At 35.2% G+C, this 25890-nt stretch overlaps 1 pseudogene; it reads right to left on the bottom strand.

The window, feature by feature from the left end:
* Positions 1-5001: 5001 nt before the first annotated feature.
* LOC139856857 (palmitoyl-acyl carrier protein thioesterase, chloroplastic-like) overlaps positions 5002-25890 on the bottom strand; it is a 36015-nt pseudogene continuing 15126 nt past the window's right edge.

Raw genomic sequence — 25890 nt, 5'->3', positions numbered from 1 at the left:
TGGCGCCATTGTTAACACCTATTTCCTTATGAGGTAAGGCTTAGTGTGCCAACAAGATACTAGAAGTAATCTAGCTTTAGGAGGGCGGAGTGTTGCCGATTGATTTTTACCCTCGGGAAATAATCCCTGCAAACCCGGTTCACAAGTGTAGAAACTTGTGCGGTGGCTTAATCAATCTGTCATCCGTAGAGCGTAAGATTGCTAGCCGGATGACTTCTAGTGAGAGAAAGTAGAGAGAGAAAGAGAAGTGAAGTCTCAGCTCTCAAAGTTGTCAGAATCTCTGAACTGTGTAAAATGACGACCCAAGGGGTCTATTTATAGTGTGAGATCCACCAGATTGCTTGGGGACATGTGTCAGATGATGATACGTTCTGTTACTTGTAATCCGAAATTTACGCTGAAGGTGGCATTCTCCGGCCAGGGCTTACGCGCTAGGCGGCCTTCAGGGCTTACGCATGACAGAGTAGCATGTTCAGCGGAGAACGCTGGATGGTTAACTCTACAGAACTGTTGTTTCCAGCCTTCTTGATGCTACTTTTATGCAACCATTATGCCTTTTATGCATGTATACGATAGGATACACCATTAGATACCATGTTATATATGTGTGTGTGGGCGTGTAGTGTGGGTTTGAAGTTCGGGCGTTTGATACTACATTACACGTGACGGGTGAGTTTAAAGTTCGGGCGTTCGATACCACCCAGGGGTTAGTGATATAATTCATTGTACACTAACGGTTGTTGGGAACACCGATGGGAAATTCGAAGTACCATTCCCTTGTACGAATGGTTAACCATGGTTGTGTGTTTTAGTGTAGCATATTATATTATTCGAGTTATATATATGTTGATGTTGTGCTAGCTTGTGGTCTTGAAGAATTTAGAGTTATACTTGCGAAAGGTATGCTATGTAAATTTGCTAGCGTGTATGAGGTATTTGTGTGAGTGTTTGCAAGTAGGTATATTATATATGTATATGTATAATTATTGCATTCACTAAGCATTAGCTTACCATCTCGTTGTTTACTTTTTTTATAGATTTGCATTGGAGGCGGTGGCTCGGGTGAGCGTGGGGATTAGTGGACTTGCTTTTGGATTTGATTAGAATTGGGTAGCGTATCCCGAATTGCCATGCTCGGCTTTTATTTTGTGTTAGAAACATGTGGTCGAAAATTGTATTTCGTACTTAATTCGTAAAACGGGCCGATGTGGGCCCGGTGTCGTAAAACTTGTTTATTATCAAAACGTGTTAGTTTTACTTATGGTATTATGTTGTTAAAAGCGTTTTGTCTAAAAGTGTCGGGAAGTGGTAGATCTTTTCGCGTAAAACAAATAATTTGATCTGACTTGTCCCAGGCCACTGTACGCGCCGCGCACTGGGTGGGGTGCGCTCGGCGCACTACACTGTGTGTAAAAAAAAAAATTATTGTTGCGTATTTGGTTGGATAACGGGTTGGGATGTTACAAATGATGAACACGAAAATGAAATCCGGAGTTAGAGCTTACCACTAGTATCACCGTGTAGCTAAGAACGAGGAGAACAACCTAGTCAACTACGACAAAGATCAAATCACGCTTCTTCCTTTCCAAAAATCACCTTGAAATCAAATGGGTGTTTGAGTTTTTGAGAGGAAAAATGAAATGAAAAGGAAAATGAAATTAGGAAATGAAATGAATGGATGAGGTTAAAGCCTCAAATCTGGCTCAAACGTGAAATGACCAAATTGCCCTTGAACCTTATTTAAAATTACAAGAATCTGGTACCAGTTTGCTCGTATCGCCGCGTCGCGGCCTTAAGTGTCGCGCCGCGACATTTTCCTAGGTCTGGGATCATTTTTAATCGGACTTCTGACCTGGATTCCAGTTAATTGCCGCGCCGCGACCTCCTTCGTCGCGCCGCGACGTTCAACGTGGTCTGACACCTTTCCTTGCATACAAGACCTCAACACCCAAACATGTCCCGGACCCTTCATACGCCTATCGTACATACACAATACACCTATAAATCATATATGGGAAAAACGGGGTGTTATAGGTAAGGTATGAACAGACTCGGTATTAGAGAGAATCGGTAATTTACATTCCACAACTTCTTAAACTCATTTACAATACAATGGCTATCTAATTAGGACTACTAAGGTTCCTTATACATCCCTCTTCTAAGGAACCATCATTTAGACTTCGATTAGCTTGATCACTTAGATGATTTTCTCTATTTTTCTATTATTTTTTTCTCTTCATTCTTTTTTTTTTATTTTTTTATTTTTTTATTTTTATATGATTACTCTACTTTAAGATGGTAACTTCTTTAATCCATGTAGCGAACTTTTGATCCACTGATCCCAGACTGGACAGTCTTAGGTGATTAGGTGATATAGCACCCCATAAGATCTATGATCTAATCTCAGAGACTACAACTTTAAGCTAAGCTTTCATTTTTTTAGAGATATCATATCCTAGTGATCCTTGGCGGGAGTGAGTCTTCACTTAAATAAATCTGTCGACTAATTTATCAAAACACCTTGGATGATGTTGGAAAGTGCTTTGATTGATAGCAAACTGTTATTGAGTTGGAGTTTATATTTTTGTGGATTTCAAGGAATCAAAAAGTTTAGGCTCAAAAGGGTTTCTAAGTAGATCATCAACACTTTGAGGTAAGTCTTGGGAAAAGGGTTAGTATTTGAGGATTTATTAATGGTTAGTCCTAAGAGATGTCAAGATCATTTAATTTTTACCAATACCCCGTATGGTACCTATTTCCAATACCGAACATGCATACACTGACCAAGTTCTAACTTGAGACACGACATCGACACACTCAAATTTTTGGGGTGAAGCATTTAAAGATTTATGCTCTGGCCATGGAATACCCCGCCTTTTTAGTAGGGGTCGTGTGCCTAGTCGCGTGAATAACTCTATTAAGATCTTATTTCGCTTTTCGCAAAGTTTTATGTGGCAGTCATATAGACACATCCACTGAGACAATCATTAAGACACATCCTCTTATTATTATGTTTTTGTTGATATTTGATAATAGAATAAATTTCTCACTCTATTTCTTTCTGAAAGTGGCTAAACTTTAAAAATATTCGAAAAAATTCTAGCAAAAACATAAGGTTTAGAACATAAAATATTTAATTTTTAGCCATTTTATTACCCTACGTACCCATATTGCGGTATAAAATGCCGTCTATCGCACACTTAGAGGAACTTTGTCCTCAATGTTCGTAGTGGTATTTCCTCTTCACCAATTATTTTATAACGCTAATTAAAGATCAGTTGTTTACACAACTTTTACGGTTATATAGAAATAACAATCAAGAGGGAATCCCACACTTAAGTTTTTAAGATAAGTGGGATATTTATTCAAGTACTCTTAATTGGGTTTTTCATCCCACAATTAGTGTTAAACACATGCTCCTAGCAGATATCTAAAACTTTAGAGAGTAAGAGCGAGTACCTCCCCACGGAATGTTACCTTCCCACGGTATATTCATGGCTTTCTACAATACTTTCACCTTCTACTTTCACCATCATTCTCTTATGATTTGCCTCTTGAGTGTGAACACGCAGGACATGCACCATATTGTTTCAGTTGTTGCTCATTGTAGACAGGAGATCCGTGGGATTAGAGGGTGTGGGTTGGAAATTAGGGACCGAGTTATTTTTTCGTTTCATTATCAGATCCTTCACAGAGTAACAAAAAAATGCTCTAAACATTTGAGAACTTATCAGGGAGGCCACTAATCACATAGTTGAAAGATCATGTTCACTTAAAGTTGAGCCAAGATTTCTTAGTAGAGTCGCAATAGAAGTAATCTGATTAAAGTACTCGTCAACAAAAAGGCTGTCAAGTTCCAAGGTGCGTAATTCTGCACTAAGTTATTAGTTCTCACGTGTTTGTTTTCGAGAAAAATCTTTTGTAGATGGGTCCAACCTTTAGGGGCAGACATTTGTTGAATCTTAATAATCCATACCTCATAAATTGTAAGATAAAAACGTATCACTATATAAGCTTTCATCGATATCCAATTCAATTTCTCTTCACTAGTTGAGGTGCCCTTAATAAATTTGAGCATCGAAACCGTCACAGAAAATAACTCACTCTAATTTGCGTAGTTTAACTTTGCGAGGTCGTGTTTTATTGGTATTTAATGAGTGATTGATGCCACTGTATATTTTGTCATAAGTTAGGGTCATGATTCTGATGATGTAGAGAATGAGATGATGATGATGATGATGATGATGATGATGATGATGATGACGATGATGGACGCATGAGGACCACCAAAAACAGAAAGAAGGCAGATAATTCAAAGAGTAGGAAGATGAAGGTGAAGAGAGGGGATAGTTGGAGGGGGTTAGCAATTTAATAGTGGAAGGAGAAGGCTAGGCGTGTGATACCCATATTCATCTGGTTACTTTCATTCATAATACAAGAGATACAATTATATAAACATATCAAGTGGGCTAAGCCCTACACCAAAAATGATGGGCCTAAACATAGAGGCCAATAATCCATATGCTAACATATTGGAGGTGACACTTTATTTTCTTATATCTTTTTGTTTCTTTTAACACTCTTTACACTTTAATTTTCTATAAAGGTGATGATATAGAGACAACCATTTTTATTATGTACACAACGAATATTGCTTTACAGTGTTGTACTGTATAACACAGTAAAACATATATGATTGTGTACATATATAAAATGATTGTGTACATATCAAGCTCACGCTATTATTGCCTATTCGAAACTATAACTTACAATATAATATAACTGCATACTGTTAACAGTTCATATAAAATAAAACCAATAAAATTTAAAAGACATTACAACAACCCTCTACAACTTGTTCTTGTTACAGCTTAGTCTGATCATGATTATATTATCACATAATCAGTTTAAAATGTACATTCAAACATAGTTTATTTAATTATATTCATTTTCAAAAACCAATGAATTAAAAACCATCAAGAAAGCAAAATTTAATGGTATTTAGCCAGAAAATGAATGGAAATTTATCCTTTTCTTCCATGTTATTTTTCCCCTAACAATTTCTTGGGACTTTGACTCTTCTTTTACTTGAAGAAGGTGTGTGAACCTAATTGTTCTTTCATTGATCAAACATATTAACTTTTATACATTACTTTTGCAATCTAACATGAAAATTGTATATTCTGTTACTTATTTCTGGGTTAAGTTCATTGCAGATTGTTCCAGCTGAAGTGTAGCTGTGCTAAAGAATTGTGTAAGCTGCACAAGTCTAAGTCTGCATGGAGTTGGGTTGCTGTATTTTTAAGTTATTGGACTCTTTTAATTTATTTGTGTTTAAAATGGGTCTTAAAGATTTAAATTGGAGTGTACTCAAGATCAAGTCCAAAGTGAAGCCCAAATGAAGCCCAATACCACTTGAGCCCATGAAGTCTAATTTATTTGGTTATAAAATGGATTTTCTGGATTAATTCATTCATTCGGTTATTTTCATTCATTCACTGTATTTATGTATTTCTCTCTCATTCTCACTTTGAGATCTAGGGTTTTTTGTTTCACAAATTGTTTAGATCTTGAGAGTTTTATGCTTAATCTTCAGTTCATAAATTGTGAACGAGTGTGTGAGAGTGCTGTACTTTGTTATTCTGTAATCTTGTGATTGATTACAGATCTGGTTATCAACGATTGTTCTCTTGTGTTTGAAGTTCTTTGATCTATGATTTTCTTCATGGTATCAGAGCTATTGGTTGTGATACGATTCATCGGTGATTAAGGTTTCCTAATTTTTGCTGTTAAAAATTAGGGTTTTCTCAATTTGGGGGTTTTCAAGTTTATTGAAAGATCTGGGTAATCTTTACTGTGTTTGGGTTCGACAAAGACCGTGGGACGTTTTTAGGTTCACGATCTGGTGATTTAAGGTGTTTGGTTGAACAAACCCTATTTTGTGAAATTAGGGTTTCTTGTAACCCTAATTTTGTGTTCTTCTGCTGCAATTCATCTGATATTCTTTTCTCTTGTACTCAAACGCTCCCACTGTAAGTCTTCTTTCATTATCCACTCTCTCAGTCATATTCGTGGGGTCTTTGGGAGATAGCCATCCTTGATCTACCAACTAGATTGGTGTGAAAACCTGACTCTGTCTATCTCAGTCCAAATTCGCCTGCAGGTTTTGGAGTAGTCAAGAAGAACCTTCTTCTTGACATTATTACTCTGTTCTGTATCTTTGAGTCTTTTTCTCTCTTATATTTTGTGCTTGTTTGGATTATCTTGCAGGGTGCCTGACTAGTAGTCAGTTTTTTTGTTATCTGGAGTACTCTGTAAGTATTCTTGTTCCTTACAGGTGTCTGAACCATGGATTTGTTTCGGTTTTAAGTGTTCTGTGTGCTATTTGATTGCATGTTTGTTTCTTTTTTATCTTTATTTTATCTGATTACTTGTTTAATTGCTATATTTGTTAATATTTCTTTATGGCTAGTGATGATTCTTCTTTGTCTTCTGCTGAACATGTTACTAAAATAAGTGCACTTGAATTTAATGACCCTCTGTATTTGCATCCTAGTGATACTTCTGGTGCTTCTTTAATAACAAAAAAATTGAAAGGAACAGAAAATTATAATGTTTGGTGTTGTGCTATTAAACTGGCTCTTCAAACTAAAAATAAGTTGGGTTTAATTGATGGTAGTTGTCCAAGATTTAGTTATGAAGATGATGATGTACTACTAGGACAGTGGGATAGGTGCAATTCTGTTGTTCTTACTTGAATTCTTGTGTCATTATCTGAAGATGTTTATAATGGTCAAATCTTTTCTAAATCTGCTGAAACTGTATGGAATGAATTAAAAGAGACTTATGATAAGGTTTGATGCTTCTGTTACATTCAATTTATACCAGCAAATTAATTCATGTAGTCAATCTGGTTTATCTTTATCTAATTACTATCATAAACTAAATGCTATGTGGAGACAGTTTGATGAAATGGTTAAAATTGATGATGTTGTGTCTGCATATAAGTCTTTTCAAGATCATTGTCAGTTTTTAAAACTTATGCAGTTTTTAATAGGTCTTGATAATGTATATACACATATAAGAAGTCATATTCTAACTAGTGATCATGTTCCATCTGTTAAAGTTGCTTTCTCTATTATTTCTAATGATGAATCACATAGAATGCACTATGGAAATATACATAATGTTAAAAGTCAACCCACTGCATTTGTTAGTAAAACTGGATTTAATAATAACAAGAAAAGATTCAAGAATCCACCTCTTAAGTGTACAAACTGTAATATGTTAGTACATACTGTTGATAGGTGTTATGAGTTAATTGGATATCTTCCTGGTTATATTTATTAAAAAACCTTTTAATCAAGGGTCACATAGGTTTAACAGTAATAATTGTTCTACTGACAAAAATGATGGTTGTAGTTCTTTTATGCAACTTACTAGTGATCAGATTATGAAACTTCTGAGTCTTATTAAGGATCATCCTTGTGCTGGAAATCTTGATGCCAATATGGCACGTACTTTTGTTAATAATAATACTCTTTTTAATGACAATTTCAATCTTTTCTTTTCTACTAATTGTATGAACACATCTGAAAAGTTTTCAAATGGGTGGATTATTGATTCTGGAGCTAATCAATATATGGTTTCTTCAAATACAAACTTAATTAATGTTGTTGATGTCTCTGATTTAAATTTAACTGTAAATCATCTAAATGGTACTGTTGCTATTATAAAACAAATGGGAAATTTAAAACTTTCTGATAAAATTGAGCTACATGATGTTCTTGTTACTCCACAATACTGTGTTAGATTGTTATCTGTAAATAAGCTTGTTAAGGACAATAATCTTGTTGTGAGTTTTGATGTTGATAAGTGTTACATTCAGGATTTAACTCAAAGAATGTTGATGGGGACTGGTAGTGAATCTAGTGGTTTATATTTCTTTGATGAGTTAAGTAAAAGTAAGCCTTGTTTTCCCAATGTGTCTTCTAAAATTTTTAAAAGTTACAACTTATGGCACAATAGGCTTGGTTATCCATCTGACCAAGTTATGAGTGTATTAAAGTCAAAGCTTAGTCTTGAAAAAGTTTCTTAGAATAGTCCTTGTGATGTTTGCCATAAGGCAAAACAAACAAGGAAACCCTTTCCTTTAAGTGAACACAAAACAAATAAAATTGGTGAACTTATTCATTTAGATGTTTAGGGGCCTTATAAAGTTAAAAGTAAAGAAGGGTTTAGGTATTTTCTTACTATTGTAGATGATTATTCTAGGGCTATTTGGGTTTATTTACTTAAATTAAAGAATGAAATGTTTGATTGTTTTGAGCTGTTTGTTAATATGCTTCTTACTCAGTTTGGAAAACATGTTAAAATCATAAGAAGTGATAATGGTACTGAGTTTGTAAATAATAAAATGTTTTTATTTACAAAGGCTAAGGGTATAATACATCAAACATCTTGTGCATACACTCCTCAACAAAATGGAATAGCTGAAAGAAAACATCGACATCTTTTAAATGTAGCTAGGTCACTTATATTTCAAGGAGGAATTCCTCTTTATCTTTGGTCTGAATGTATATTAACTGCAACTTATATAATTAACAGGTTACCATATGCAGTTCTGAAAGGGAAGTGTCCTTATGAGTTGGTGTATGGGTGTAGTCCAAATCTCTCCCATTTAAAATCATTTGGATGTCTGTGTTTTGCAAATGTTTTGAATAATCATGATAAATTTTCTCCCAGGTCTTTAAAGTGTGTTTTCATAGGATATTCTAATTTTAAAAAAGGTTTTAAATTGTTTTGCTTAGAAGATAAAACTTTTGTTTTTTCAAGAGATGTCAAATTTTATGAACATATCTTTCCTTTCAAACTTGATATTGTATACAAAACTGTTTATGATGAAGGAAAGTTAAAAAATTTAAACTTTTTTGATTCACCTTATTTTGATTTTGACAATACTGTTAATCCAAAAGAGTCAAGTACTGTTTCTGATAGTGTAACACCCTAGGCAAATCCCACATCGCCCACGAACATGAGTGATCATGGGATTATAAGGTAATACTCACGCTTAAATGACACAACGCGTTTTGGGATCACAGGCTGAGTAGAAGTGCGAGTACGTTGTGGTTAAGCGTGCTCGGGTGAGAGCACTACCAGGATGGGTGACCTCCTGGGAAAGTGCTTCTCGTGTGTGGTCGCCAAGAAAAAGCCGTGCGCCTGCGGGCAAAGCGGACAATATTGTGGTCATGTTAAGCTGGGGTGATTTCAGTTGGTATCCGAGCGTTGGTCTTAGAGAACCAGAATTTTGCATTAGTGTGTCTTATCGAGTTTGTTAGGATGCATTAGTGAGTCTGGACTTCGACCGTGTTTACATGAAAAATGATTGCTTAACAAATTTTGTTGGAAACTATATATTTTTAACATGTGAATATTATGTGATATATTAATCTCTTAACGCGTTTGATATTATGTGATAGATGTCTACCTCTAGAACAAGTCCCATTGACTCACCTAATAATAATGAAGAGTCAATTGTAAATTGGAATGATTCGTGGACTGATTCACAAGTTCCCGAAGAGGAACCGGAAGAAGAGTCGGAACCGGAAGAAGAATCGGAACCGGAAGAAGAATCGGAACCGGATGAAGAAATAGAACCGGTGGGGGAAATAATAAAACGGTTAAGTAAAAGAAAATCCTCAACCAACCGACCAAGGTTAATTATGGTCAATGGTGTTTCCGCCAAGGAAGCAAAATATTGGGAGGATTACCAATTCTCCGATGAATCGGATTCCGACGAGAATTCCGATGATGTTATAGAAATTACCCCAACTGAATTTAAAAAGGCAAAAGAAAATAATAAGGGAAAGGGCATAAAAATAGAGAAATCTAATTCCAACCCCGATGAACTTTATATGTATCGTCAACCCCCGAAGTCCTTAAGTTGTAACAATGACCCGGGAACCTCTAAACCACCAGGTTTTTCTAAACCAATGTGGACAATGACGGCTCGTATTAGGGGAACATCATATATCCCTAGAAACTTGGCAAAACGATCCAAAACCGAAGAAGAAGAAACAAGCGAGTCGGAATAAGATAGTTGTATTCGTGTGGTGTAATATATGTAATATAGTGTGCTTATGCTTTATGATATATGTAAAAATTGCTTGTATTAATAAGTATTTTTTTTTATGAATCTAACTCTTGTCTATTTTACAGTATAAAAACACAAAATGGATAGACAACCCAATATTTTAAGAGACCTACCCGGAGACATGATTGATGAAATCTTGTCTAGAGTCGGTCAGAATTCTTCGGCACAACTATTTAAGGCGAGATCAGTTTGTAAGACATTCGAAGAACATTCCAAGAATGCCTTGGTTTATAAAAGGCTTTCGTTCGAAAGATGGGGGATATCACATTGGGAAATCCATAAGTTACGATGTGTTTACTTTGACGCATATATTGCGGGGAAACCAAATGCTATTTTACGCAACAGGTTAAGAAATTATTTTGACTCAGTATATCCGAATATAGGACTTCGTGATTTAGAAAAAGCGGCTAACATGCAACATAAAGAAGCATGTTATGCTTACGGATTAGTAATGTTCGCTTCTCACCAAAGTGAGAACAAGAACATCGGGCTACAACTATTAAACAAAACGTTCCCACAAGTGACGGAGTCGGTAATTGGGGTAAGAAATGAGGTTTTTAGATTGTTACGGGACTGTTAGACATTACGTAACCCTCGTCCCTTTGACGACGTTACAACACGCTGTTTTATCAACGGCCATAACGGTTATGTTCCACAAGACCAAGGATGGGAAGTAATCCTAGTAAAACCAGAATGCATGACTTGTTTCTGGACGTATGAATTACGTGTCTTTATTGCCTTTGCTGAACGACTTGTGTACTAGCTAGAATTATCTTCACAACCATCTTGTATCAAATTTATTGTGTGCTATATTTCATGCTATATGTAAAATAAGCGGTATTGTAAGTTTGTAAAATATTGTGTAAAAGTTTGAACGCGAAATATTATTATAATCAGTTTTTCATATAGAATTGTAGTAGTTGAATTGTATATTAGCTACTAAGTATGAACTTAACGGGTAGGTACTACCCGAATTTAAACTTATAAAACGCTAATATGAAGAAAAAGCTTTTATAAATGAGTTCATATTATGCTACGAAATACTATTAACTACTCTTAATATTCTGTATGATTAACTTGTTCCATTTGACTATTTTGAAGGAAATGGCACCGACTACTCGACACACCGTGAATATGAATGAAGAGGAATTCCGTACTTTTCTAGCTTCAAACATAGCCGCAGTACAGGCTGCGCCACATACCAACAATAACCTTGGATCTGGAAGTACCGGAAATCGTGTAGGATGCACCTACAAAGAATTCACTGCCTGCAAACCTTTGGAATTTAATGGAACCGAAGGACCGATCGGATTGAAACGGTGGACCGAGAAGGTCGAATCGGTGTTTGCCATAAGTAAGTGTACTGAAGAGGAGAAAGTGAAGTACGCTACGCATACCTTCACAGGTTCTGCGTTAACATGGTGGAATACCTATCTAGAGGAAGTGGGACAAGATGATGCTTACGCACTACCGTGGTTAGCATTCAAGCACTTGATGAAAGAGAAGTACCATCCCAGAACCGAGGTCAATAAGCTCAAGACAGAACTTAGAGGGTTACGAACCCAAGGATTTGATATTACCACGTACGAAAGACGATTCACAGAATTGTGCCTATTGTGTCCGAGAGCATTCGAAGATGAGGAAGAGAAGATCGACGCGTTTGTGAAAGGATTACCGGAAAGAATCCAAGAAGATATAAGTTCACACGAGCCCGCCTCCATATAACAGGCATGTAGAATGGCTCACAAACTAGTGAACCAGATTGAAGAAAGAATTAAAGAACAGACTGCTGAAGAGGCCAATGTGAAGCAAGTCAAAAGAAAGTGGTAGGAAAACGGTGATAAGAATCACCAATACAACAACAACAGCAATTACAACAATAATCGCAACAATTATCCCAACAATCGCAACATCAATCGCAACTACAACAAACGGCCCAACAACAACAACAACAACAACAACAACAGCAACTACAACAATCATCCCAACAACAATAATAACCGCAACAACAACAACAATCAGAAGCAGCTATGCCAAAGGTGTGAAAAGTATCACTCGGGGTTTTGCACCAAATTTTGAAACAAGTGTAAAAGAAATGGTGATAGCGCGGCGAAGTGTGAGGTCTACGGACCAGGGGTTAATAGAACGAAATGAACAAATGGTGTCGGAACGAGTAATGGCGGAGCAAGTAGTGTCGGAGCAAGTTATACCAATGTAGTTTGTCATAAATGTGGAAAACCGGGCCACATTATTAGAAATTGCCCGAACCAGGAGAACACGAATGGACAAGGCCGCGGAAGAGTTTTCAATATTAATGCGGCAGACGCACAGGAAGACCCGGAGCTTGTTACGGGTACATTTCTTATTGACAATAAATCTGCTTACGTTTTATTTGATTCGGGTGCGGATAGAAGCTATATGAGTAGAGATTTTTGTGCTAAATTAAGTTGTCCATTGACGCCTTTGGATAGTAAATTTTTACTCGAATTAGAAAATGGTAAATTAATTTCAGCAGATAATATATGTCGAAATCGAGAAATTAAACTGGTTAGCGAAATATTTAAGATTGATTTGATACCAGTAGAGTTAGGGAGTTTTGATGTGATAATCGGTATGGACTGGTTGAAAGAAGTGAAAGCAGAGATCGTTTGTTACAAAAATGCAATTCGCATTATACGAGAAAAAGGAAAACCCTTAATGGTGTACGGAGAAAAGGGCAACACGAAGCTACATCTTATTAGTAATTTGAAGGCACAAAAACTAATAAGAAAAGGTTGCTATGCTGTTCTAGCACACTCGAGAAAGTACAACCTGAAGAAAAGAGCATCAATGATGTTCCCGTCGCAAAAGAATTTCCCGATGTATTTCCGAAAGAATTACCGGGATTACCCCCACATCGATCCGTTGAATTTCAAATAGATCTTGTACCAGGAGCTGCACCAATAGCTCGTGCTCCATACAGACTCGCACCCAACGAGATGAAAGAACTGCAAAGCTAATTACAAGAACTTTTAGAGCGTGGTTTCATTCGACCAAGCACATCACCGTGGGGAGCTCCTGTTTTGTTTGTCAAGAAGAAAGATGGTACATTCAGGTTGTGTATCGACTACCGAGAGTTGAACAAACTTACCATCAAGAACCGCTACCCACTACCGAGAATCGACGACTTATTTGATCAACTACAAGGCTCGTCTGTTTATTCAAAGATTGACTTACGTTCCGGGTATCATCAAATGCGGGTGAAAGAAGATGATATTCCAAAGACTGCTTTCAGAACACGTTACGGTCATTACGTGTTTATGGTCATGCCATTTGGTTTAACTAATGCACCAGCTGTGTTTTTGGACCTTATGAACCGAGTGTGTGGACCATACCTTGACAAGTTTGTCATTGTTTTCATTGATGACATACTTATTTACTCAAAGAATGACCAAGAACACGGTGAACATTTGAGAAAGGTGTTAGAAGTATTGAGGAAGGAAGAATTGTACGCTAAGTTTTCAAAGTGTGCATTTTGGTTGGAAGAAGTTCAATTCCTCGGTCACATAGTGAACAAAGAAGGTATTAAGGTGGATCCGGCAAAGATAGAAACTGTTGAAAAGTGAGAAACCCCGAAAACTCTGAAACACATACGCCAGTTTTTAGGACTAGCTGGTTATTACAGAAGGTTCATCCAAGACTTTTCCAGAATAGCAAAACCCTTGACTGCATTAACGCATAAAGGGAAGAAATTTGAATGGAATGATGAACAAGAGATAGCGTTTCAGTTATTGAAGAAAAAGCTAACTACGGCACCTATATTGTCATTGCCTGAAGGGAATGATGATTTTGTGATTTATTGTGACGCATCAAAGCAAGGTCTCGGTTGTGTATTAATGCAACGAACGAAGGTGATTGCTTATGCGTCTAGACAATTGAAGATTCACGAACAAAATTATACGACGCATGATTTGGAATTAGGCGCGGTTGTTTTTGCATTAAAGACTTGGAGGCACTACTTATATGGGGTCAAAAGTATTATATATACCGACCACAAAAGTCTTCAACACATATTTAATCAGAAACAACTGAATATGAGGCAGCGTAGGTGGATTGAATTATTGAATGATTACGACTTTGAGATTCGTTACCACCCGGGGAAGGCAAATGTGGTAGCCGATGCCTTGAGCAGGAAGGACAGAGAACCTATTCGAGTAAAATCTATGAATATAATGATTCATAATAACCTTACTACTCAAATAAAGGAGGCGCAACAAGGAGTTTTAAAAGAGGGAAATTTAAAGGATGAAATACCCAAAGGATCGGAGAAACATCTTAATATTAGGGAAGACGGAACCCGGTATAGGGCTGAAAGGATTTGGGTACCAAAATTTGGAGATATGAGAGAAATGGTACTTAGAGAAGCTCATAAAACCAGATACTCAATACATCCTGGAACGGGGAAGATGTACAAGGATCTCAAGAAACATTTCTGGTGGCCGGGTATGAAAGCCGATGTTGCTAAATACGTAGGAGAATGTTTGACGTGTTCTAAGGTCAAAGCTGAGCATCAGAAACCATCAGGTCTACTTCAACAACCCGAAATCCCGGAATGGAAATGGAAAAAAATTACCATGGATTTCATCACTAAATTGCCAAGGACTGCAAGTGGTTTTGATACTATTTGGGTAATAGTTGATCGTCTCCCCAAATCAGCACACTTCTTGCCAATAAGAGAAGATGACAAGATGGAGAAGTTAGCACGACTGTATTTGAAGGAAGTCATCTCCAGACATGGAATACCAATCTCTATTATCTCTGATAGGGATGGCAGATTTATTTCAAGATTCTGGCAGACATTACAGCAAACATTAGGAACTCCTCTAGACATGAGTACTGCCTATCATCCACAAACTGATGGGCAGAGCGAAAGGACGATACAAACGCTTGAAGACATGCTACGAGCATGTGTTATTGATTTCGGAAACAGTTGGGATCGACATCTACCATTAGCAGAATTTTCCTACAACAACAGCTACCATTCAAGCATTGAGATGGCGCCATTTGAAGCACTTTATGGTAGAAAGTGCAGGTCTCCGATTTGTTGGAGTGAAGTGGGGGATAGACAGATTACGGGTCCAGAGATTATACAAGAAACTACCGAGAAAATCATCCAAATTCAACAACGGTTGAAAACCGCCCAAAGTCGACAAAAGAGCTACGCTGACATTAAAAGAAAAGATATAGAATTTGAAATTGGAGAGATGGTCATGCTTAAAGTTGCACCTTGGAAAGGCGTTGTTCGATTTGGTAAACGAGGGAAATTAAATCCAAGGTATATTGGACCATTCAAGATTATTGATCGTGTCGGACCAGTAGCTTACCGAATTGAGTTACCTCAACAACTCGCGGCTGTACATAACACTTTCCACGTCTTGAATTTGAAGAAATGTTTTGCTAAAGAAGATCTCACTATTCCGTTAGATGAAATCCAAATCAACGAAAAACTTCAATTCATCGAAGAACCCGTCGAAATAATGGATCGTGAGGTTAAAAGACTTAAGCAAAACAAGATACCAATTGTTAAGGTTCGATGGAATGCTCGTAGAGGACCCGAGTTCACCTGGGAGTGTGAAGATCAGATGAAGAAGAAATACCCGCATCTATTTCCAGAAGATTCGTCAACACCTGGGACGAAATTTATTTAACGGGTAGGTACTGTAGTGACCCGAACTTTTCCATGTTTATATATATTAATTGAGATTGATATTTACATGATTAAATGTTTCCAACATGTTAAGCAATCAAACTTGTTAAGACTTGATTAATTGAAATAGGTTTCATATAGACAATTGACCACCCAAGTTGACCGGTGATTCACGAACGTTAAAACTTGTAAAAACTATATGATGACATATATATGGTTATATATATAGTTAACATGATATTATGATAAGTAAACATATCATTAAGTATATTAACAATGAACTACATATGTAAAAACAAGACTACTAACTTAATGATTTTGAAACGAGACATATATGTAACGATTATCGTTGTAACGACATTTAATGTATATATATCATATTAAGAGATATTCGTACATCATAATATCATGATAATATAATAATTTAAAATCTCTTTTGATATTATAAACATTGGGTTAACAACATTTAACAAGATCGTTAACCTAAAGGTTTCAAAACAACATTTACATGTAACGACTAACGATAACTTAACGACTCAGTTAAAATGTATATACATGTAGTGTTTTAATATTTATTCATACACTTTTTAAAGACTTCAAGACACTTATCAAAATACTTCTACTTAACAAAAATGCTTACAATTACATTCTCGTTCAGTTTCATCAACAATTCTACTCGTACGCACCCGTATTCGTACTCGTACAATACACAAATTTTAGATGTATGTACTATTGGTATATACACTCCAATGATCAGCTTTTAGCAGCCCATGTGAGTCACCTAACACATGTGGGAACCATCATTTGGCAACTAGCATGAAATATCTCATAAAATTACAAAAATATGAGTAATCATTCATGACTTATTTACATGAAAACAAAATTACATATCCTTTATATCTAATCCATACACCAACAACCAAAAACACCTACAAACACTTTCATTCTTCAATTTTCTTCATCTAATTGATCTCTCTCAAGTTCTATCTTCAAGTTCTAAGTGTTCTTCATAAATTCCAAAAGTTCTAGTTTCATAAAATCAAGAATACTTTCAAGTTTGCTAGCTCACTTCCAATCTTGTAAGGTGATCATCCAACCTCAAGAAATCTTTGTTTCTTACAGTAGGTTATCATTCTAATACAAGGTAATAATCATATTCAAACTTTGGTTCAATTTCTATAACTATAACAATCTTATTTCAAGTGATGATCTTACTTGAACTTGTTTTCGTGTCATGATTTTGCTTCAAGAACTTCGAGCCATCCAAGGATCCATTGAAGCTAGATCCATTTTTCTCTTTTCCAGTAGGTTTATCCAAGGAACTTAAGGTAGTAATGATGTTCATAACATCATTCGATTCATACATATAAAGCTATCATATTCGAAGGTTTAAACTTGTAATCACTAGAACATAGTTTAGTTAATTCTAAACTTGTTCACAAACAAAAGTTAATCCTTCTAACTTGACTTTTAAAATCAACTAAACACATGTTCTATATCTATATGATATGCTAACTTAATGATTTAAAACCTGGAAACACGAAAAACACCGTAAAACCGGATTTACGCCGTCGTAGTAACACCGCGGGCTGTTTTGGGTTAGTTAATTAAAAACTATGATAATCTTTGATTTAAAAGTTGTTATTCTGGGAAAATGATTTTTATTATGAACATGAAACTATATCCAAAAATTATGGTTAAACTCAAAGTGGAAGTATGTTTTCTAAAATGGTTATCTAGACGTCGTTCTTTCGACTGAAATGACTACCTTTACAAAAACGACTTGTAACTTATTTTTCTGACTATAAACCTATACTTTTCTGTTTAGATTCATAAAATAGAGTTCAATATGAAACCATAGCAATTTGATTCACTCAAAACGGATTTAAAATGAAGAAGTTATGGGTAAAACAAGATTGGATAATTTTTCTCATTTTAGCTACGTGAAAATTGGTAACAAATCTATTCCAACCATAACTTAATCAACTTGTATTGTATATTATGTAATCTTGAGATACCATAGACACGTATACAATGTTTCGACCTATCATGTCGACACATCTATATATATTTCGGAACAACCATAGACACTCTATATGTGAATGTTGGAGTTAGCTATACAGGGTTGAGGTTGATTCCAAAATATATATAGTTTGAGTTGTGATCAATACTGAGATACGTATACACTGGGTCGTGGATTGATTCAAGATAATATTTATCGATTTATTTCTGTACATCTAACTGTGGACAACTAGTTGTAGGTTACTAACGAGGACAGCTGACTTAATAAACTTAAAACATCAAGATATATTAAAAGTGTTGTAAATATATTTTGAACATACTTTGATATATATGTATATATTGTTATAGGTTCGTGAATCAACCAGTGGCCAAGTCTTACTTCCCGACGAAGTAAAAATCTGTGAAAGTGAGTTATAGTCCCACTTTTAAAATCTAATATTTTTGAGATGAGAATACATGCAGGTTTTATAAATGATTTACAAAATAGACACAAGTACGTGAAACTACATTCTATGGTTGAATTATCGAAATCGAATATGCCCCTTTTTATTAAGTCTGGTAATCTAAGAATTAGGGAACAGACACCCTAATTGACGCGAATCCTAAAGATAGATCTATCGGGCCCAACAAGCCCCATCCAAAGTACCAGATGCTTTAGTACTTCGAAATTTATATCATATCCGAAGGGTGTCCAGGAATGATGGGGATATTCATATATATGCATCTTGTTAATGTCGGTTACCAGGTGTTCACCATATGAATGATTTTTATCTCTATGTATGGGATGTGTATTGAAATATGAAACCTTGTGGTCTATTATTATGATTTGATATATATAGGTTAAACCTATAACTCACCAACATTTTTGTTGACGTTTTAAGCATGTTTATTCTCAGGTGATTATTAAGAGCTTCCGCTGTCGCATACTTAAATAAGGACGAGATTTGGAGTCCATGCTTGTATGATATTGTGTAAAAACTGCATTCAAGAAACTTATTTTGTTGTAACATATTTGTATTGTAAACCATTATGTAATGGTCGTGTGTAAACAGGATATTTTAGATTATCATTATTTGATAATCTACGTAAAGCTTTTTAAACCTTTATTGATGAAATAAAGGTTATGGTTTGTTTTAAAATGAATGCAGTCTTTGAAAAACGTCTCATATAGAGGTCAAAACCTCGCAACGAAATCAATTAATATGGAACGTTTTTAATCAATAAGAACGGGACATTTCAGTTGGTATCAGAGCCACTCATGTGCCGTTGGGGGTGGTGGGGCAAACCTCATCGAGGACGATGAGTCCCTAAGGGGGGGTGAATGTAACACCCTAGGCAAATCCCACATCGCCCACGAACATGAGTGATCATGGGATTATAAGGTAATACTCACGCTTAAATGACACAACGCGTTTTGGGATCACAGGCTGAGTAGAAGTGCGAGTACGTTGTGGTTAAGCGTGCTCGGGTGAGAGCACTACCAGGATGGGTGACCTCCTGGGAAAGTGCTTCTCGTGTGTGGTCGCCAAGAAAAAGCCGTGCGCCTGCGGGCAAAGCGGACAATATTGTGGTCATGTTAAGCTGGGGTGTTACAGATAGGTCTGATGTGAGTTCTAAAAGTAAAGAAAATTTTTTGACTGAAAATGATTTAAGTCCCAATGATGAAGGGAGAGACATTCTTATGGATGATGACAATCATACTTCAACAATTCAAATTGTTGAAAGTATACCTGCAACTTCCAATGATGAGAATATTTGTGCTGAGCACACTGTCCCTGAGGGCAATACTGATACCAATGTTGCTGAAAATGAAACTATTTTAAGAAGAACAAGTAGAAGGAGTAATTTACCAACAAAATTTAAGGACTTTGTTCTTGATGGAAAAGTAAAATATGGTTTAAATAAATATGTGAATTACTCTAAACTTGGTTCTGAAATTTTTTGCTTTGTTGTTAATTTAAATAAAGGCTGTGAACCCAAGACTTACTCTGAGGCTGCTCTTGATCAGAACTGGGTAAATGCTATGAATGATGAAATTGAAGCCTTAAATAGGAATGGTACTTGGATTCTAACTGACTTACCTATAGGTAGAAAATCTATAGGTTGTAAGTAGGTTTATAGGATAAAGTACAAGTCTTCTGGTGAGATTGATAGGTATAAGACTAGATTAGTAGCAAAAGGTTATAATCAAAGAGAAGGATTAGATTTTGATGAAACCTTTAGTCCTGTTGTGAAAATGGTTACTGTGAGGATTGTTATTTCTGTTGCTATTAATAATTGTTGGCCTTTGTATCAACTTGATATTAACAATGCTTTTCTGTATGGTGATTTAGTAGAAGATGTTTATATGGATTTGCCCGAAGGTTACTTTAGTAAAGATGATAAAAGAGTATGCAAATTAGTTAAATCTTTGTATGGTTTAAAACAGGCTCTAAGGAAATGGAATGAGAAATTTTGTGATGCACTTTCTGAATTTGGTTTTGTTAAAAGTATTAATGACTATTCCTTGTCTACTAAGTGTAATGATGATGTGTGTGTTTATCTGCTTGTGTATGTGGATGACATTGTGATTACTGGGAATAGTGAAGCTGAAATCAAAAAGTGTAAAGATTTTTTAAACACAAAATTTAGAGTTAAAGATCTTGGCAAGCTAAAATATTTTCTGGGAATTGAGTTAGTTGATCAGTCAAATGGTGTTACTTTGTCACAAAGAAAGTATTGTCTTGAAGTAATTTCTGAATTTGGATTGCTTGCTAGTAAACCTGCTATTACACCTATGGAATGTGGAATTGTTTTTGATAACTCTGATCATCATAGTAGTTCTGATTTCTTGTTAGACAATGTAAGTGAGTATCAAAAACTCATTGGGAAATTAATATATATAACTCTAACAAGGCCAGACATTGCTTATGTGGTACACTCTTTAAGTTAGCATATGCATTCTCCTCTTAATTCACATTTGAAGGCTGCTTTAAGAGTATTAAGGTATCTAAAGAAGTCTCCAGGTAATGGTATCTTTATTTCCAAGTCTGAAAGGTATACTCTTTCTGCCTTTGTTGATTCTGATTATGGAAAATGTAATTTTTCAAGAAAGTCTGTTACTGGTTTTGGTGTTTTTCTTAGAAAATCTTTAATTTCTTGGAAATCAAAGAAACAGTCAACATTTTATAGATCATCTGCAGAAGCTGAGTATAGAGCCTTAGCTTCTGTAACTTGTGAGATCATTTGGATATTAAAAATACTTAATGATTTAAAAATTTTGTCTGATTTGCCAGTTAATATTTTTTGAGATAATAAATCTGCTCTTCAAATTGCAAAGAACCCTATTTTTTATGAAAGAACAAAGCATTTTGAAATAGATTTGCATTTTGTAAGAGAAAAGATTTCAAAAGGGATTATTAGAACTGAGCAAATTGATTCTGCAGAAAATATTTCAGATATATTCACAAAGAGTTTAAATGGTGTTCATCATAATCTCTTATGTGAAAAATTAGTTATGTTGGATCTTTTTTCATGTTCAGATTGAGGGGGAGTATTAACTTTTATACATTACTTTTGCAATCTAACATGAAAATTGTATATTCTGTTACTTATTTCTGGGTTAAGTTCATTGCAGATTGTTCCAGCTGAAGTGTAGATTTGCTAAAGAATTGTGTAAGCTGCACAAGTCTAAGTCTGCATGGAGTTGGGTTGCTGTATTTTTAAGTTATTGGACTCTTTTAATTTATTTGTGTTCAAAATGGGTCTTAAAGATTTAAATTAGAGTGTACTCAAGATCAAGTCCAAAGTGAAGCCCAAATGAAGCCCAACACCACTTGAGCCCATGAAGTCTAATTTATTTGGTTATAAAGGGGATTTTCTGGATTAATTTATTCATTCGGCTATTTTCATTCATTCACTGTATTTCTGTATTTCTCTCTCATTCTCACTTTGAGATCTAGGGTTTTCTGTTTCACAAATTGTTTAGATCTTGAGAGGTTTATGCTTAATCTTCAGTTCATACATTGTGAACGAGTGTGTGAGAGTGCTGTACTTTGTTATTCTGTAATCTTGTGATTGATTACAGATCTGGTTATCATCGATTGTTCTCTTGTGTTTGAAGTTCTTTGATCTATGATTTTCTTCAAAACAATTTAATAAACCTCTTGCTCCAATCGAACACCTATCATTGTCTTGGATTCCATCTTCAATTATTCCAACTTGTTCGGGTTCACAAAGAGACTCAACCACATCCGAACTTCCACATTCTCTTCGATATTCAAGTATGATGTTTGATAGATGATAATTTTCTAAACATTCATCTGGGATTGCCTGAAAAGACAAAATATTTGTCACTTATTGTAACAAAATGATTGAATGCGGAAGTATAGTAATCATGTATTGTTACCTCGAGCATCCAACCAAGGTACTTCACATTGTTTACGTGTTTGTTCATATCCAAATCGCTCCTCTTTGCCTACAAACACAATAAAATATTACGTGATTAATCCAACTAAACTCACTTAAAGATCGATTCGAGATTGTCAATCTAACTCCAAAGAACATATACCTGCAAACCAGAGATAACATATTTGGCATTATCATCCAACTTGTCTATCTTTTCTGGGGTATCTTCTTTGATTGCTTGTTTCTCAATGAACCATGGTGAGATTTCACCTCTAACGACGTCAGGCATTTTTTACAACCTTCGTGTTTTTTGGTTCATCATCACCCATGTGGTACGTTACAAATGAAATAATAAAGCATAAGATACATTAATCAACTAACACTATGCATGGCATTGCTCTAGCGAACACAATGCCACTTCTATAGCTTCTGATTTCCCAATCTCGTCGCATTCCGTTTTTACCTGATGCTCCAACCCATGTGTCGATTTCCAATATCTCTCCCCTACATGAAACTATTCATTAGTCCAAAACATGATCAATTTATTTTTGACCGTTACATATTGCGTACAAAACAGTAATTGGGTTTTTTGCTAATATCTGCCTCTATGACTTATGTTAAACTGAAAATGAAATTTCCGAAAATATTAGAATTTTAATTATTACACATAATTTAAAGTGCATTTAATGAAAATAAAATTTCTTAAAATATTAAAATTTCAGTTACTACACATTAATTAATTCAGTGTGATGATTACCTTTTATATTCATATATTAGTTACATATTCTGATATAATAAGAAATTTCGGCTTAATTACCAATTGGGATACTGATCTACTTGAACTTGCATTCTTGAAACAACCCATATAAGATTGTTCTTCATCATACCATGAGTCGCACCAAATCCGTCTCCAAGAAGTCCAGACATCCATACTGTTGGAGTATGATACAAATACAAAGCAAGCGGAAACATTTTTTAAACTTTACAAAATCATACTCTTCCACGGATCATTGTACAAAACTTTAGTAAACAAAACAAATTAATGAAACCGAACAAGAAGAGGTTAGATTACAACCTTTGTAGCCTTCTGAAGATCGAATTTGAAAACCCAAAGAAGAGTTCCTCTAAACGGTAGACACCAAAGTTCCAACCTTGCTTCGATCTATACCTTCTACTTAACGGATCTTTTCTTCTTTTTTATTTCCACCAAAACCGAACCCAATTATATATTTCAAGTATTTTGGTTACTTGAAAATGAGAAAGAGAAAAATAGCATTTTTGTATGTGTGTTTTGTATCTTTAACATGACATTTCCAATACCAAGACTTGGTATTATATATTACATAATTGATACAATAATACATTTAGTACAAATATAATAAATAAAGATTTGCAAAATCAAATCTTTATATAAAATAAGATTTACAAAATCAAATCATATTTTATAAATCAATTCAAATCTTATATCTTATATAAAATATGATTTGCAAAATCTAATCAAATCTCTACATATTTAGATTTGTAAGTATATGTATACACATAAAAAAACTTACTTAATTTATTAAACCATTAACTAATGATTAATAAATTAATTTCCGATAAGAAGGTATATCAAACAATTTACGATTGGCCTTTGTGTGTGACCGAATAGGATAAATGGACTTTTATTATTTAATGTCATGGGCATATCTTTTGAATATATGTACCACGGTCAAACCACGGTCGAACCGTAGCCAACCCGAGAACATATTTCCAACAGACTCCCAGTTGCACTGACATTAATAATATTGGCCTGTCTTAAAAGACACACCATGTATAACAACTAGTCTGCTACGTTACACTCCTATATTTTTATTTATATCAATCATCCTTTTGTTCAAGATATCTATATGAACGTGTGACATGGTTAAGTGTCAATCATCATCGTTCAAGATTACGTTTCCCGATGGAGATTTGTGGTGATCAAATAGACTGCAATTGCATTAATTCATTCGTAGCATGGCCATGCATTTAATTCAGCACAAATCAATGAGGGGCCCAGAGATATCGCTTAAACTCGCTTAAAGAAGAATGAACAAATTGCTTCAACTGTATAGACATCCACCACATTCCATGATATACCCAATCTGCTCCCTTATGACCGGCATTTACGCACAGCGTTAGAAACAGGTCAAAGTATAACATAGTTTGTGTCAGGATTTCTCATACATATCCACTCTAGGATAAATGATGTTGCCATCTTAGAGCTTACCTTTTGACTTAAAACCATGAAGTAATGTCTAAGTGTGGTCATTCCAGAACCTTGAATCAAGTATCAAGTTCCTCATGAATGTAGTTTCATATAAGCATATATTACTATACTTCATAGCAGCCTTAATTCAATTCTCTCTTCCTTAGAGAATACGACTGTGAAAGTTTATGAAATAATATTCATTGGAAGTTAAAACATGCAAAATGAAACATGGCAATATACAATGAAATGATCGCATCCTACGTATAATATAATCTCAATATATTAAACATCAGATCAATTGCAACATATATTATTACCCAATGTTTAAAGTATCAAACTTAACATAAAAAATACAATCAAACTTTATCATTAATGACACGATTGCCAATAGACATGCTATGAGCATCATGCTTAGTCTGTGGCAAAGGCTTGATGAAAGGATCAGCCAAGTTCTTAGTCGTGTGTACTCTACTTAATAATATGTCATTTTCTGCTACAAGTTGACAGATGTAATCGTACTTTCTGAGTATGTGCTGTGTGCACTTTTGTGACCTCGGTTCTTGAGCCAAGACAACCGCACTCACATTGTCGCAGAAAATCTCAACAGGATCATGGATTGTAGGAACCACACCCAGATCCCCGATGAATTTCTTTATCCACATGGCCTCTTTAGCAGCTTCATTTACCGCTATATACTCGGCTTCTGTCGTAGAATCATCAATAGTACTTTGCTTGCCACTTCTCCACGTGACGACTCCACCGTTCAACATAAATACAAATCCTGATTGTGAAGAGCAATCATCTCTATCTGATTGGAAACTAGCGTCAGAGTATCCTTTGATGCTCAGCTCATCTGAAAGGACCCGTTCATATACATTATAAACGATTCACAATAGTTGATTACATCGCGAGGTATTTGACCTCTATATGATACATTTTACAAACATTGCATTCGTTTTTAAAAGACAAACTTTCTTTACAACGAAAGTTGACGGCATACACACCATTTCATAATACATCCAACTATAATTGGCTTAATAATAATCTTGATGAACTCAATGACTCGAATGCAACGTCTTTCAAAATATGCCATAAATGACTCCAAGTAATTTCCTTAAAATGAGCTAATGCACAGCGGAAGATTTCTTTAATACCTGAGAATAAACATGCTTTAAAGTGTCAACCAAAAGGTTGGTGAGTTCATAGGTTTATCATAGCAATCATTTCAATATATTAATAGACCACAAGATTTCCGTTTATAAATATATGTACACTCACAAGTGTATAAAAGTATTCTATAAGTTGTAGGAACCCGGTAACAAGCCTTAACGCTCATGTTTTACCCTCTGAAGTACACCAGATCAGGTGTGTTTAAAATAACCTCGAAGTACTAAAGCATCCCATAGTTAG

This window comes from Rutidosis leptorrhynchoides, chromosome 7 (genome assembly GCF_046630445.1).
Source record: "Rutidosis leptorrhynchoides isolate AG116_Rl617_1_P2 chromosome 7, CSIRO_AGI_Rlap_v1, whole genome shotgun sequence".
NCBI classification, from domain to species: domain Eukaryota; kingdom Viridiplantae; phylum Streptophyta; class Magnoliopsida; order Asterales; family Asteraceae; genus Rutidosis; species Rutidosis leptorrhynchoides.
Note: the sequence above shows the minus strand (reverse complement) of the source record. Positions and strands in the feature narration are given on the sequence as shown.